The sequence below is a fragment of the Haplochromis burtoni genome, unplaced genomic scaffold (genome assembly GCF_018398535.1).
Source record: "Haplochromis burtoni strain Fernald_Lab_line unplaced genomic scaffold, NCSU_Asbu1 Contig_553, whole genome shotgun sequence".
Classification (NCBI taxonomy): domain Eukaryota; kingdom Metazoa; phylum Chordata; class Actinopteri; order Cichliformes; family Cichlidae; genus Haplochromis; species Haplochromis burtoni.
In genome coordinates this window covers 88,491-105,781 of record NW_024582914.1, presented here as the reverse complement: position 1 = coordinate 105,781, position 17,291 = coordinate 88,491, and the positions used below count along the sequence as shown (strand labels likewise).

General features: G+C 41.0%; 1 protein-coding gene across 1 annotated transcript in view; it reads right to left on the bottom strand.

The window, feature by feature from the left end:
• The window catches only part of klf7b (Kruppel-like factor 7b), a 64,155-nt gene that overhangs the window by 45,359 nt on the left and 1,505 nt on the right, over nucleotides 1-17,291 (bottom strand). The window lies entirely within an intron of this gene.

Here is a 17,291-nt window from a genome sequence, read left to right as displayed (position 1 = left end):
GTGTGTGTGTGTGTGTGTGTGTGTGTGTGTGTGTGTGTGTGTGTGTGTGTGTGTGTGTGTGTGTGTGTGTGTGTGTCCGTGTCCCATGTGTCAAGCTAATCTTCATTGCTCAGAGCGATGTGAAGGCCAAAGAATAGCAGCCGGCAGGGTGAACATCAGCGAAACAAAGACGTGACGAGAGATGGGAGGAGAGGGAGCAGAACAAAAGAAAACCCACACACAGAAAATTAGTTGGATGCACTCAGCCAGGTCACATCAACAGCTCTGCAATGTCTGAATTAGAACATATAAGTTTGTTACTTTATGCCTGCACTACTGAACATGTCTGCATCTTATAAAAGAACAGTTTTAAACTCACTCCTCACAGAAAGTCTTTGATCCTAACAGGACTGCTTATTCCTCAGACACACACACACACACACACACACACACACACACACAAATAAACCATCTTACAAACAGATCAGCAGTATTCATTTCAATTTCATGTAGCTATGGTTACATGGGTAAAACTTGTGCTTGTTCCACAGTTGCTGACGTGTGCGTTAGTGCTGTGCTCTCACCTCAGTGGGAGCTACAGTCCAACAGTAGTTTGCATTGTAAACAAATCTACAGGAATCACAGCTGAAAGTCATCTGCTGGGAAGCATCTATTTGCAGGAAAGCTCGATAAGAGAAAATTGTTCTGTGTGGCCACCAATCGACTGGCCGAGCTGGACACCAAGAGCCAATCATCTCAAATGACTGACTGACTATTGTTTGCCCTTTTATAGCCTTTATAATTAATCTTCTGGGAAAAGGGAGGAGGGTTCTGTTTAGAAGTACTGCTACAAGTAGAGAAGACAGACCCGCTCCCCTGTTTACTTAGACACACATTTCCTTGCACTTATAAAAGCAAGGCTAACAGGGGGAGTGCGCAGAGGAATTGCTGATGTCTATCAGCGCCAGCGAGTCAACAACACCACTGACCTGCCGATGATGCTGTTTGAACTGTTTACAGATGAAAGAGGAGGAGAGCGAGAAGCTTTAAGTCAACACTCGAACCGACTGGAAAATCCGAGCGTGCGTATTTGTAACGCAGCGCTCCATCTGGACATAAGTCGCTACCCTGATTTCAGCACACTCTGATCGAAAAACAAGAGCCAAACTCTGAGAATCGAAGTTATGGAAGCCTAAGCACACTTCCAAACGCTCCTCTAGTTTGCAAAAATGTTAAGTCTTTCATCCAAAACTGTCTTTCTGTCCTTTTCATAAAGCAAAGCACATCTGGGTTCACATCTGTGCTCTGACTCAGACATCACCTGGCAAACACATGCTGCCGCTTCACGCTCGATAACAGAGGAAAACAGAGTTTCCACTTAGCTTTCACATGCTGAACTGTTGATGGAAAAAGCAAACTTTAATAGTGGCACTGCTGCCAACAACTTAAAAAAGAGCATAAAGTCAATCAAATATGATGATACAGACAAGGCTCGCTGCAACATGAAAAAACAAAATGAAAGGATTATATAAACACGTATGGTCCATTCAAAGTGAACACATCCTTCAGGATGTAAAATAATTGAGAAACTAGTTCCACCATCTAGATTGTTCCAATTAGATTTGCATCACTCACAACATGAAAATATCAAAATCCCCAAATTATCAGATTCATCTCAGCTTGAAATGAGTTTATAGAAATGTAAACGGTGAACAGCTGATCAAAATCAATAAACACACACAACACTGGACACACAACACTGCAGTTTTGGGCTTTCTCACGTCTTTGTTCACGCACAGAAGCTCAAGCAAAACTGAAAAAAGCTCAAGTTTTTCTTTCAGGCACGTAGATGTTATATTCACAATAAGCATCATAAGCGACGTGTGATCGTGACTTCCTTTGTTTAACAGCAAACAACAGAAATAGGTGATGCATCATATTATTGGATGAGGAATCATGCAGTATCTTCCTTGTGTTTTGAAGTTTTGTGAGAAGTGTCCTAAGCAACCGTATCTCATTTGAGCAGAGTAAAATAAAAATGTGATAAAGTTGTGACCTCAGCGTCCAAAATCGCTGCGATAAGAATAGAAAATTCTCTTTGTTCTTTTTTTTCTTAGCCTTCAAAGTGGTAAACACACACACGCCCTCACGCACACACACACACACACACACACCTAACACTTATCATAAATAAATGCATAACGAATGAAGTCATCATTTATACACACACACACTTTCAGACGCCTTTATTTCACACACACAAAGAGTCACGCATGCTCACACTACACTATGACCTCATCCCCCACATCATCCCTCCTCCATCCCATCAAACCACACACACACCCTCATACACACACACACACCCTCATACACAGAAAGGGTCAATCCATTAAGACGCAACAGCAGCTGATCCCTTCCTTTATTTTCCGCTTGTTTCATTTCATTGTCTGCGCTAAATGTAAATATATCAAAGAGAGTGCTTTAGGACATCAGGATTAGCAGCTGAGTTGGTCTGAACCTGAATATGTAATCACCAACATGATGTCAAACAATTTCATAAAGCGTGATGTTGTTTTTGCTTTATTACAGCACAAACTGTGAGCGGGGGGGGGGGGTAACAGACTGGATAGATTAAAGGCACCACGAGCTTCAAAAACAATACATCTTATCACACTGAATCATTTATAAAACTGTTACGACTTCAAGAAGCTCCAAACAGATATCAGAATCTCATCCCAGAGCGCATAAATTAACCAAAATCACCAAAGTGCTGCAACAGCGGAGCAACCACCACCTACCACGCCGAGACATCCAGCGTGTTTCCATTCTGCTTTTACTGCGCTGACAGGTGGAGGAAACTTTTCATTTTCCTGTTTTTACTTTCGTTTTTTAAATGCACCAGTTGTAGCGAATGACTGTTTTCAGCTCTTTTCAGGTTGTTTTCAGTATCAGCCTTCTGCTCGTTGGCTGTAAATTGAATATTTCTGCTTTGGGATGGTTTTCGAATAAAACAAAGCACAGATGTTAAGTGTCATTAACACCAACTCCATATTAAGCGTTTTAATGATGGGTGTGGAGGGCACAGGTGGTGAGTTCCTTTGAGATCGTGACTCACATTATTTTCCCAAACGATTCAGGGAGCCCTGGTGCCCACGGGGGTTTGTTAGGGTTCTTCGCTCAGCTTTTAGTTTCCCCCGTTACTCCTCTGTGTTCAGGTACTGTGAACGAGAAGCCTTCTTTTCTGCACTGATACCAGCAGGATCTCAACACACAAGAAAAAGATATTTTAAACCTCATCCTGGGAGAATGAAGAGCCTTCTTAATGCTGCAGTACTTGCATCCCTGCTACAGATGTGTCCATGTAAATACATCCTTTCTTATTGCCAAAGTATATTAAATACATTTTATATGTAACTGGGAGTGCTGGAGCTCTGATAGATTGTTTTTTTTTGTTCATTCAGCACCTGTTAAGATTTTTTTATTTTGCATTTACATATGGGTGTTTGCCTTTTAACACAGATGAGATTAAGGCATTAAAAATATGCATTAATACTGTTTTGCTGAGCCTTTAATGGTAATAAAAACACCTGAACGTAGTTTATCCATACTGCACTGATTTCATGTTTCTCCCTTTTACATGGCAGCTACTTTAACAATAAACGTTATTGCTACAGGTTTATTAGTAGAGGAAAGTTTTTCACTAGAAAGCCATCAGGGAGGATACATGTATGAGATTGGGAGTGTGTGTGTGCATTTATGACTCCAGGGAAGCTGCTACTGTCATCACACTTTTTCTTCGCTGGGGTCTCTGTTTTTTACCTCCAGAGGTTTTTGTATTTTGAGGTAGTCACTGATCTCATTGGCCTTGCTGGAAAAGCCAGGCGGGTGTACGCATGACTCATACATGTCTGTGTGTGTGTGGTTTACAGACCAGGCCGATAAAATCCTCTCTATATTACAAAGTCTTGGGGGTAAAAGAGAAACACTCCGTTTCTCCACTTTCCTGTGTCCTGCAGTTCATCCCTGAATAATTCAGATGTCTTCCCTCTTTCCCCCACTTCCACTCACACACATCATGTCTTCAGTTGGCATCAAAGTTAATTTTCCTTTGATCTGGATGGAAACAGAGGTCATGTATGAATTGGAAAATCCATCTTGGGTCATAATTTTGGCTCCAAGCTGTTTTCTCTGTAACTCCTTGTAGTACTGCCACACTGGTCTGCACAGGTGAGACTCAGTTTTTTAAAATAAGATTGATTGATTAATGAATATATTCACTGATTAACTGATCTATACAAAAAAGCAAAGAAAAAGTATGCTTTTACTTTTTAACTTTCAGTGTTTGATGATTAATCAGACCAACAGCCCCAAACTGAAAAGCTTATATTAACATAAAACAGCGAAAATAAGCTCATTTTCCAAAACCTTACCACTGGTACTCTCCCAGTATGTACGCACATCATTAAAACATCTGTAAATTTATTTGACACATTTTAAAAATGAAGAAATGTATAGACTTTCCTCTAATTCCACACCTTTTCTCAGACATAAACTGCCTGTCTCTCCTCTGTCCTTGGCCCCCTACATGCACATGTATATATGGATTGGGTACACATGTACTCACACACACACACTGCAGCACTTGTCTATTCCCCCAGGTATTCCTGGCAACATTGTGGATTAAAATAGCTGGCGACCCACATATCCCCTTATAGCAAGCATTGCAGTGTTTCACCAGACAACAGACAACAAAGTATTTGTCCACTTAAAGCAGCACAGCTGGCCTGATTCAACGCATGCTATTTTTAACAAACACTGAAAATGGTGTTGCTTGAACACTATTATGAACAGATTTACTTTTGATATTTGCTGAATTGACATTGGTTGGTATGTGGAGATTTAGGCCTTAAAGACACAGAGGTGGAGACTGGTCTGTAACACCTTAGTAACTTCAGTGTGGAGTGTGCTAGCAGTTACTAGCATGAAACTGGTTGGAGGTTTACAGTGGTGCATGAAAAAGCAACCCTCCTTTTGATTGCTTTGGTTGCTAGCAAGCTGCTAATTTGAGTTATATGTGTAAATATTTAATTTTTTGCTCTTCTAGCATTATTTATACGTTAGCACAAATTAGCAGATCAGACAATGCATCCATTCAGTCTATGAATGTGCCTTGTTACTCAAGCATGCTTGCATTTGTTGATAATACACAAAGTTCACAAACAAATGGGCTGACATCACCGAGTCTTTGCCCATCATTTATATGCAATCTATGATAGTCTATGATTAAGCTTTGCTAAATGAACCAGTCAGTTATATTTTAGTCCCAAACTGAAACATTATCATTCAAAACATGATTACATGGTAACAGTAAAACGTAGATCAACTTAATGACTCACACATTTTACATGGATTACTCTGGATTTTTGTTCATGTTTAGTAGTTTTTGAGAAGATGCAAATGTGAAATAAAAAAAGCCAAAACGGCTGTTTTAAAATGAAATCAAAATCATGTACTCATAGTTTTCTTTATTTTGTTTTATTTAGGTGTAATTTAAAGTCAAAGCAGGTAGAGGGAGAATGAGACTGGGTTTAGATTTACTTCAGCACAACAAGACTGCTGGCAACATGAAAAACCCCATCTTCAGTTTGTGAAACGATGGTCTGTACTTCACTGTACTCAAAGTTCAAGGAAATCTCAATGCTACAACACACAGCTCTACACAGTCGACATGTTTCCAGCTTTGTGGAAACAGTTCAGTCAGCTTTGCGTGGCTCTGGTGCATCTATTGTTTCTGAGTTGTCTTACCTCCCACCACACCCCCAACCCTAACCCAAGACAAAGAGTACAGTCGTGAAGAAAAACAAGACAAATTCCCAAGGTCATCCCCCTCACTGCATCTGAAACATTTACTGTCCCGCTCTGCGCATTCACTCACACACCAATCATGCATGCATAAAGGCGCACTGAGACCCCGGCACGATCCGTCCCCACTTCAACTCTGTCTCAGCCTCAACACAGACATCTCAGTCATACCCACACACACACACACACACACACACACACACACACACACACACACACACACACACACACACACAGAGTTGTGCTGGTATGCTTTATTATGGCCTGAAATCCTTAATAAAAACCTCATACAGACACATTGTTACAGTGGGTTTAAGTGGGGTTCGCTAATTATTCAATATTTAGTTTTAAAAAAATCACAGTTCTATTCAGATTATGTTCAAATATATGTTGTTAATCTGGACTAAAGGTTGCCCTGCTATAAATGTGCTATTCATATATACTATTTTAGTGATTTTTGCCAGCCACCCTCAAATGGAGCAAACAAATGTCGGATGGCTGTTCATCACAATCACTCAAGAGATATGTGATGAACTCTAATGTGTTCTGGTGAAACCCAAACAAGAAGATGTCGGGAATAATCTGTCTTTAACGAACCGAGGTGGTTGTTGCAAAGGACTTTCCTTCAAATGTCAACAGCTGGATGAACCTGCACATGTACATTATTCTCAAACTTTTAGTTTTTTGCTAGTCTGTCTCAGAGCTTGACTGATGACACATATGACACATACAGTAACTGAGGATGGTGCCCTTTGACCTTGAACATAAGTGGTCAGCTGGATACCTTAAAGACACGTGACTGACAAATGTGTAAATGGCCATGGATCGCAGCTGTCCACTTGTGAAAAGAAGCAAACAAGTGTTGATATGGTCCATAAGTTGACACTGATGTGTAGTCAGACCAATGCACCGGTGTAGGTGGGATTTGGGGTGTGCAGAGAAGTGAAGTAAAATCAATAGGAATAACAGCAATTCGTGGTCTCTGTGTAAAATAAAAAGACTGCACACTCTTCTTTCTTCTTCTTCTGCTGTTATTGCTCCTCCATTGTTCCAGCTGTTTCATGCCTCAGTGTCAGATAAAACAATTCAACTTCTCGAGTTCTTCGAGCTGCTTGGAAGGCAACAGCGACTCAAATAGCAACTTGTTACAAGCAACACTTAACATGTCAAACTTTGAAGAAGATGGACTATAGCAGCAAAAGACCACACCAGGTGCCACTCCTGTTAGCTAAGAACAAGAAACTGAGGTTACGATTCTTAAAAACTTAAAAACAAAAACTGGACAAAACCTGACAAGCCTTGAAATAATGGATCCATCCTGTCGTGTATCAATGGTTCAGACAAGTGTTGCTGGTCTCATCTAGAGCAGGGCGATATGACCAAAAATATTTATCACGATATACATTTGAAAATTTGCGATAACGATATAACTGACGATATAGTTGACACTAGACAAAATACTTTACAACTCCACAACTTTATTAGTGAAATAAAAAAAACCCATCAATGTATTTTCACTTAAACAAGCAGCTGTTTTTTAAGTGCATTAAAGTTATATAAAAATGTAACCGTGCAAAAGCAAATTCCTTGCTGACATTTTAACCAAAAGGCATTTCCAGTGGAAATTGGCCGACATTTCCTCAGCATAACCATGTATAATATCCACAAAACTTAAAAAGAGGTTATACACACACAATACGGTAATATTATGTTGAAGCACAGTACGTATCACTCCGCGAGGCTCCTGCCTACGATAGCCGTAATGCTCCGACAATCCACCAAGCGGTGCGGGTTCGTAGCTTAGCAAAGTCGTACTGAAACATTTGACAGATTTTCGAGCGCCGTGTACATAAAATCGTTTCGAGGTCAGTAAACACAACCAGAGTTCATACATAAGGCACACGGGATTATAAGGGGCTCTGTTGATTTTCAGAAAAATCAAAGGATTGATTTTAAGTGTGCCGTATTTTCCAAACAACACGGTAATAACGACAGCCCGCTAGCATGCTCTACCAAAAATAGTGCTTTGTTGTGTATCTGACAGACGAAAGCTAAACCAGTTCCACACCACTGAAGTTGCAGCATTTTTACAAACCAGTTCTGGTTCATCTGTTTCATTCAACGATCCGCTTTCGCCCTTCTCATTCTCCATCGTCGTCATGCTTTTTCCGCCATGTGCGTATGAAAACATAGGCACTGCGCATGCACGTTTTACCCATATTCTATCGCGATATTTCATTTTCTTATCGTTGCCCAACATTTGGAACATTTTGGGCCCAAAGTGAGAATTCTTTTCTTACATAACTTTATGAATTGTTAGGGTTTTTTTTTAACTAACAGACTGAGTTACAATTTAATAAAAAATCTACTGGCATATTTGAAAGCCATAGTTTGGTTTTCACTCTATTATATGAAATCTTTGTGAAATCAATGGCGATGCATGCATGTGTAAGTCCTTCCTGGATGGTGTACTGCCAGCTGTTGGCCTTGGCAAGCTAGCACACACATACACTCATTTCCTCAGCCACTGTCAACATCCTCTGCACACTACGAATGATGTCATTGCCCAAACACAAACGCACACTCACTGCATGTGAGCACCCAGGTGGCTGATGGTTAAGTACAAACTAAAGGCTAGAAACTAAAAAGAAATGAAAAACTTGCAAAGCTTAACAAATCTGGAAAATAGTGCCATCCAGTTAAAAGTAAAATTTGACATTTTGTGCATTTATTGGCTAAAATAAAAGGGAGACTCCCAGAAAATCACATTATAAAAGAGCTGTAGCAGCACTTCTGGAACATTATGACATTTCAGTGCTGCTGCTTTCAGTGCACGAAAGATGTTTCTGGCCAAACACGGCATGTTTTTGTTAGCTGCCCTTTTTGGGAGTTCTACCAATGTTCCACTTTTGTAGTAATAAATGAGAAAAAAAACCAGAAGAACAAAGGGGGAAGAGGAAGCCGGCCCTACAGTGTTATTGTTTATTTGGAAAAATAGGTTTCTGTCTGCCTTTATATGACAACTTGATCAACTTTTCCACCTCGGTCCAGCGAGGCAAGTGAGGCATTTCCTCAAATTCCTAGCATCGCACTTCCATTTTAAATGTGCAAATTCAAAATGTGCATAAACAAAGAGGCGTCTGGAAGACAACGGGGGGAGCAGTAAAGGAGGGAGGTAGGCAGAGAGAGAGAAAGAGAGATGGCTGAGTAGAGAATAAGAGGCCTGGATGGATGCCAGGTCACAAGTCTTTATCCCTGAGCCAATTGGTCTGCAAACACTAGCTCAGCAGGATGTGGAGACACAAACACATACACAATACAACACACCTGTGTGTGTGTGTGTGTGTGTGTGTGTGTGTGTGTGTGTGTGTGTGTGTGTGTGTGTGTGTGTGTGTGTGTGTGTGTGTGTGTATGACAGTGCGTCTCACCCGAGCTCAGCCTGTGATCACGAGGACTTCTCTTACCGGTAATAAAAGCAGATAAAATCAGACACTCCTAGGTTTTTTTATTTTCCAATAACGTCCCGATTACAAGTGCATTTATCTACAAACTCCATTCTAAAAGCAGAAAGGAGAGAAGCTAAAAAAACCAGACCTGCTTACTGTAATTATTGCGATACACTGTATCCTGTAATCCATTTAAACATCTGACAGAAAGAGCTGCTTTGCAATTAAACTGACATATTTTTCTAATGTAAAAATCTGCTTATTGAAAGATAACAGCGCCCGTCAGTTACTGAGGATGGAGTCATAAACTTTTCAGGTGTCAAATCAAGATATAATTAAAAGAAGGCAATGGGAACCAGACACAATATCATCAGTTATTTCGATGGGGTCTATTTAAATAAACAGCTTCTGTTTTTTTTTTGTTTTTGTTTCTTTTTAGTTCTGATGTCCTACAGAACACAATTATATAGAATTTAAATGGTTGTAAATCGCAGGCTGTTCCCAGGCTTAGCACCTTCAGTGCTGCAGAGCGTGTTGTTAACTTAGCATCTTAGCACCCAGTCTCCCACTGCTTCCAGTGATCTCTCCACCAGAGCCACACGAAACCGATAGCTCTTCAGATCTGAAGGCAGGTAGTGCGGCAGACAAGAACCGATCCTAAAATACCACAAAAAAGCAAGTGGGAAATCGATATATATGCAACACATGACATATAATAGGATGATTCACTACACAATAGCACATTCCCACTGTGTGCTTGAAGCATGAAGATATGAATGGGTAAATCTCCTTGTAAACTGTAGTAATCGCGCTCCATGGTGAATACTGCTGGAGAGTTGCCCTCCATAGAAAACCACTCATCTTGAAAGATCAGGGCTATGGCTTTCACAGTATAAGCTCTCTCCATCACGAGTGCAGTTCATTTGTTCTGCTTTCCTGCCGCGGCAGTCTGACTGCTCACTTTCTTATCTAATCTCTGCCACCGTAGACTGAATGCCTTATTCACTTACTGAATTATGGGTTCCCGGGCAAGTGCCTATGTGTGTGTGTGTGTGTGCGTTTGACTCGAGTGATTTCAAATTATGAGGAAAAGACAATAACTGTGTGTGTTTGGAGCATGATAAAAAAGAAAGTGAATGAATGCAGTGATTAGAGCGGCTCATATTGAAGGCAGAATTGGCACCAGCTTCCACACTGTAAGAAGTGGAGCAGCGTGCTTGTGTCTCAATGCCTCTGTTTACTGTTACAGCCTTAAATGCTTCTCGGATTTGTGCCGGTCACTGGATTGTAATATCTGCAACTACTTCCTAATTGTGAATGTGTCAGAATTTCATAGTGAGGTTCATTTTAATCATTGAAAAGTGTCACTTTTTCACCCAATCAGCACTTCACCCAAACGCACAGCATCATCTATGCCGAGCTACGCACTGTAGGTTTTTTGGAGGACTGCAAACAACTCTTCTGCATAGGCAAATACCTACGCAAACAGACACAGCCGCTGTACCATAAAGTTCCCGGGTAGTCCAACCCAGCATGCAGAGGGCTAATAGTAGGTCAGCCTAGACTAGTCGCCAGGATGAAAAACGAAGACAAACAGGGCTTCTGCCAATCAGTCTAAGCATGGCAAGTTTCAGTTAGAAATGGAAACACTCGCATTAACACGATGAAGCCTGGTGCTTCTAAAAGTTGTAGCTGCAGATGTGAACTATTTCTGACAGCTACAATATCAGCAAAGGTGTCGAAAAAAAGAAGTGTAAGAGATGTATGAAAATTGACAGAAGCACTAACACAATTCAGCTGGAGCGATCGCGTTTTATATATCGTGGAAGACACAGCTGCTTTTGGTTTAATTTCCAGTAACACAATCTTCCATCACAGACAAATTCTGGTCGGGTCCACTGGAACTGGAAGAGTGTACACCTGGACCTACTGGTGACACAAGGCTCACGATTCAAAAGATGAGCTACTGTAGCTCAAGCTGTCGAAAAAGGTGATGCTGGTTCTGATAGAAAGGCGTCAGAATACACAGTGGATCACAGTTTGTTGCTTATGGGGCTGAATAGTCACAGACCAGTCATGATGCCCAAGCTGGCCACTGAAAACACCAACATTGGGCACTTGAGCATCAACACTGGACCACGGAGCAATGAAAGAAGGCGGCGTGATCTGATGAATCATGTTTTCTTTTGCATCATATGGAAAGCCGAGAGCAAGTGTGTTTCTTTCCTGGGACCAGGACACAGTATAGAAAGAAGGCAAGCAGGCAGAGGCAGTGTGATACTTTGGGCAATATTCTGCTGGGAATCCTTGGGTCCTGCCATCCATGTGGGTGTTACTTTGATATGTACCACCTACCTAAGCCTTTCTGCAGACCATGTACCTAGGGCTGTTCGATATAATAATATATATCGGATGACGATATAAAAACGTCTATCGTTTCATTTTATGCTATCATTTGTTTCGTGGTGTCGCAAACTAAACTGTTTACGGTAATATTTTTTCATGGTTTTGATGGTCACTGTAGTGGCTATATTCATTTCTTAAAGTTCTCTCTTTCTCTTATATTTAATATAACCACACTAATGACAGACAAGCAGCTGTTTTTATGCGTTGTGGTTAGCAACAATGACGGTAAAACCATTGCGTGTCCGCTTGTTTATGTTCCACATAAACCTTTCACAATAAAGCTCAAGATCCTGTTGAGACTTTTCAAAATAAACTGAATCACGTGAAAGAGCAGATTATTTACGGATGAGAAGTAAAAAAGAGCCGCCAGGTGCTAAAAAATAGACCTTAGACTCAAACGTTAGAACAGGCTTTTCCCCGCAGCACGCCATGTGATAAATACTCACAAAGAAAACGGCGGCCATTACAACTTATGTCTAAAAGTATGTATAGTTTGTAAAATGTATAGTTTCATGCATTGGTTAAAACACTCGACTCCAGCTACACGACGCCCAGCTGGAAACACTTCCGAACTGCCCGAGATTCACAGAATTTACAGAAAATGTTACATTTTTGTGATTTATATCGTTATCGGGATGATAGAATTCTTATATCGGGATATGAGATTTTGGTCATATCGCACTGCCCTACATGTACCCCTTTCATTCCATGAAGACTACTGTTGAAAGCTAATTATAATGTACCTGGATAATGCACCTTGCCACAAAGCAGAAATGTTTTAGGAATGACTTTGAGGTGTTGACTTGGCATTCAATTGGCAATTTCAAGATTTCAGTCCAATCGAGCATCTGTGGGATGTGCTGGACAAACTAGTCCGATTCACGAAGCCTCCACCTCACAAATTACAGGACTTAAAGAATCTGTTGCTAACATTTTGGTGTACCACAGCACACCTTCACTGGTCTAGTGGAGTCCATGCCTTACAGAGTCTGAGGTGTTTTGGCAGCAAAAAGGGGGACTAACACAATGTTAGGCACGTGATCATAATGTCTGATCTGTTTCCCTCTAGACTAAAGGATGGATACTGTATGAACAGCAAAACACTGTCCGGTTAAGATGTGTTAATAAGTAAGCATAGCCTAAAAAGAGAAAAAGAACTGAAAGGGATGAACTGTAAGGATAAAAGAACATTAACTAATATTATGCATTAAAAGTTGTAACCAAGACATCACAATTTTTATTCTTCATCTCTGGCTCTCTTCCACAGTGCGTGTCCCTCCTCTAACTCCCCCAGCCGGTTATTAGAGATGACTGTCTCTTCCTGAACCTGGGTCTGCTAGAGGCTTCTTCCTGTTAAACGGGAGTTCTTCCTTCCCACTGTCACCAAGTGCTTACTCATAGGGGCTCATCAATGTATCTGTATTATTCTAAAGTCTTTATCTTACAATATAAAGCATCTTGCGGTGACTGTTCTTGTCATTTGTTGCTATATAAATAAAACTGAATTGAATAGAACTTATCAATTCAGTTTTAAGTGGCTTTGTTTAAAAAGTTGATTTTCCGACATTTGAATCAGGCATTACACAAGCCACAGCTACATTTCTCTGTTCTGCTGTCTCTTTCTTTTTCTCTTCATTCCTTTGTTTTTTTTCCTCACCCATCTTCTTTTTGCGACCATGAGGAAGCAGCTGTGTTCCACATACAATTACATAACTGTGTGTGTGTGTGTGTGTGTGAGTGTGTCTGCATTAACACATGCCGGGAAATGACACGGGCAAAAAGAAGATGAAAGCAGAAAGGCGATGGACAAACATCTTCTCTTCTCTCTGACTAACTTTCATCTGCCTTTATTCACTTTATCTGTCTTCTGGTGTCTCTCTCATCCTTTCCTCTCACTCCGTGTCTCGCTGCCCCTCCGTCCCCTCCATTCTTTCCTCCACCGCCACATACAGAGTTACTGGGCTGTGAAATGTGAAAAATTGCAGCATGCATGGCAATTCATTATCTTGTCAAACTTCCCCGGGCCTGCCCCAAGCCACGGGCAGACACAGAGAGACGAAAATGGGAGTGAGAAAGAGACATAGACAGAAAAAGGGGTTCATGTAATGGTCCATGCAGTAGGTTAACAGGTTACCAAGAAGATGAGGAGAAAGACAAGTTTTTGAGCCGAGTCGGTCAATTATTGCTGGCGTGAGTTTTGATGTTCACGAGTAGTGCTAATACATTTTATGATTTGAATCTCTGCTTCTGAATTTTATTATTTCATATTAAGGCAAGCAATATGAAAGATTAGATTACTGAGGATTCATTCTGAAAAGGCACCGACTGATTGGCCAGAGCTATGTTTCATGGTTAAATCTACACACACATAGGCACAACACTGGCAGACAGCATCCCTGAAAAGGATACAGGGTTGTAGGCTGGCCTAATGGAGACACTGTATCTCAGTGACACTGAGCTTGCTGGGCCAGCATAGTGCTGTAATGGTACCACAGCAAATAAATCAATCTACCTGAAAGGAATTATGGACACACAGAGCATGTAAACTAAGGGATGAGATGAGAAAGAGACCGTGCGAGTCGGCCAGTTAAAAGCACCGTTGGGCGTTGGAATAGGCACGACACCTGCAAAGATTGTCGACATAGCGTATTGGACTGTAAACGCAGATTTACAGCAACCACATGAAACCTAAACGTCTGCTCCAGGGTTCAGTTTCGTCGTCCCTCTTTTCTCACTGTGTCCATTTTCCCCCTCATTCATCAGATTTTGGTGTAGCCTTGCTTTGAAATAAATGGATTACATCTAATTGGGGAGCCTGCATTTGCTATTTGATCCTTGAGCCACTCGGCACACACTCACAAATCCCCAAAGCCCATCACATCATCCCAAACCTGCAAAGATGCAGCAATTACACACAGACCATGGGCTTAATACTGTCAGAGGCACTAAGGCGGATAGGCAGGAGAGAGAGAGCGAGAGTGTGTTTTCCACATGTTTAGCCATGATGCAAAGAGCCTGATAAAAGAGGCCTGTATGAGGAAACAAAGACCAGGAACAGGGACAGTCAGGAAAGATAAATGACATCCACAAATCTGCTTCCTTGTGTGTGTTGTTTGCCTGAGTGTGTGTCTGTGTGTGTGTGTTGTTCCATCCATCTGACAGCAAACGGCCAATTACTGTCGAAAGTGGCGGGATGAGTCCTGCCAGACCACAGCTTTCCATTAGTGCATGCCAGCCAAGCGTGTGTGTGTGTGAGTGTGTGTGTGTGTGTGTGATGGAGTGAATAAGGGGATAGAAGAAGACAGAAGGAACAAGAGTAGGAAAAAAAAACGTGGGTGTGCCTGGTTTATGTGTGTGTATGTTTGTCTTTCTCCCCTCTGCGTCGCCACTTGTGCAGATAAATTCGACAAATACACATTTACATTTTTTTTCCTCCCTCTTTCGACGCTTTGGCCTTCCATCCATAATCACCCAGCGCTTTCCACAATGAAAACTGAGTTTTCAATCAAAAACGCTCCCTCTGATGAAAATGAACTCTCACATTCAGCTGTTTGTACGGCTAAACAGTCGCAGGGTAAGTAAATAAATTCTTAATATTTTGGATGCTGTTTGAATGTCTTACCTGGAGGCATAAAATAGTATTTGCAATTGTTTCTGTGTGTTCTGTGTAGAGAGAGGTCAGGGAGGTTGCTAGCATAGCTTAGCACCGACACTGTGAGCAGGTGAAAACTGCTAGCTTCCACCCAAAGAAAAGCTTGAAGTTAGCCTTCTTTTCATTTAAAATGTCCCTACTAAGAAAACAACAGCAACTGCTTTGTACGTCAAAAAGTAGCTCTAAGCTATGTAGCTTGCTATTTGCTCATTAACTACAAGAGACTTCAGTATTTAAAGCTAATGAGACATGTACATGTTATAACTTTGATAACTTGGAAGACAACTTTGCCTTAAGTATTGGTGATAGGCTAGGCTAAGCATGTTTGGAACAATCACTGCAAAAAAAAAGAAAGAAAACCTACTGATTAATTTACACGTTATTACTAACCAGTCCTGCTGATTGGCAGGAAGTTGCTCAAAGCTAACTAGCCATAACAGGAGCGAGTTAATTAGAAGAGCCTGCTTTAGACTGGCTCAGTAATACTGTAGATATGAAGTGGCTGATCTACGAAAGGCTTTGAGTCTTCTACACGTCTTGTAAGCTAAGTAATGAATGACTACATTTCTGTTGCATTTAGCATCAAGTTAGCGCTTCTGTCTTGGAAAAGCTCTAAAAAAATCTCTTGATTACCCTAATTAACCTGATTACTGTGTGCATTACTTTGCACGTACAGTTAAGGACTTTCCTATGCTCAGTTTGTAACACAAGAATGAACATGTAACTATGATTTTTGGTATGAAGACACCACATACACTTCAATGGCAAAGAACAACAACCAGTACAAATTTTACCCCAGTGTGAAGTACAGTGGGGGGGTAAAACTGCTCAGCAGAGGGCAGCGTCAGCTCTTTTTGTGTGGCAACTATTTTATTTACCTAGATGGTATTGCTTTTGTTGCTGTGTGTGTGTGTGTGTGTGTTTTATGTATGTATTAACCTTTATTTTTTATTTTTTCCCCAGATCTCCAAGCAAATATTTGCAAGAAATTAATAACTCAGGTGTCCAAGACACGGTGTCCTGGACAGCAAACAGGAATAAAGACTGCTCCAACTCACCAGACTAGTCCTAATTAGTTTTCCTCCTCAACACTCTTAATCAATTAACATATAACAGACAGAAAAAATAGGTTACTGTGGCTGGAAGTGTGTGCTGTTTGCACTAAAAATAGGATGAGACATTGTGAATTTGTGTCAGTAAGACAGTCATAGAGGAGAACCGCAGTTTGGGCTTTATTCAGCACCGTGGGAATTATCATGGTTCTACTACTCAAATACATGAAACAGAGCAATCCACCATTGTCGGAGTGGACTGTGCCATGCAGGGGTCCACTGGGGGATTTTTGATGGACTGATTTACTGAACATTAGATTTCATATAAAGGCACCCACGCACTTACAAGAGGCTGTAAGGTGGATTCCAATTAGCAGACATTTCCATTTCTCAAGTTCAAGCAGGGAAAACTTAAATGAAAATATCACCTGTGATTGGTCAGCAAATCATAAAACATGACCCATACGATATACTGTGTTGCTTAGCCTTTTAAACATCGCCTCTGTGTGTGAAACAGAAAAAATGAAAGATGTGGTACATCTTTCATTTTGTGGTACATCTGGACCCACAGACCACAAAACTCGCGTGGCTGTACGTACTCCGCGCAGAGAAAATCGCGCTTTATCTGTTTCATGCCATTAAAATGAAGATTTTACATTTGAATAAAAATGTTATAAAATAGTCTGCGGGCTCGCATGAAGGGTCCACTGTATGTTCTATAGAGGGTGACGTGCTTAATGCATAATTCAACAGGATTATCTGCAAACAAACAGTGGCAGATGTGGATATATTATTTAAGATCAAGTCACTTGCTATTAAGCATGTGTCCATTTTCCACAGCTCCCCTCTCTCTCCTCCAGTGTGTGTGTGTGTGTGTGTGTGTGTGTGTGTGTT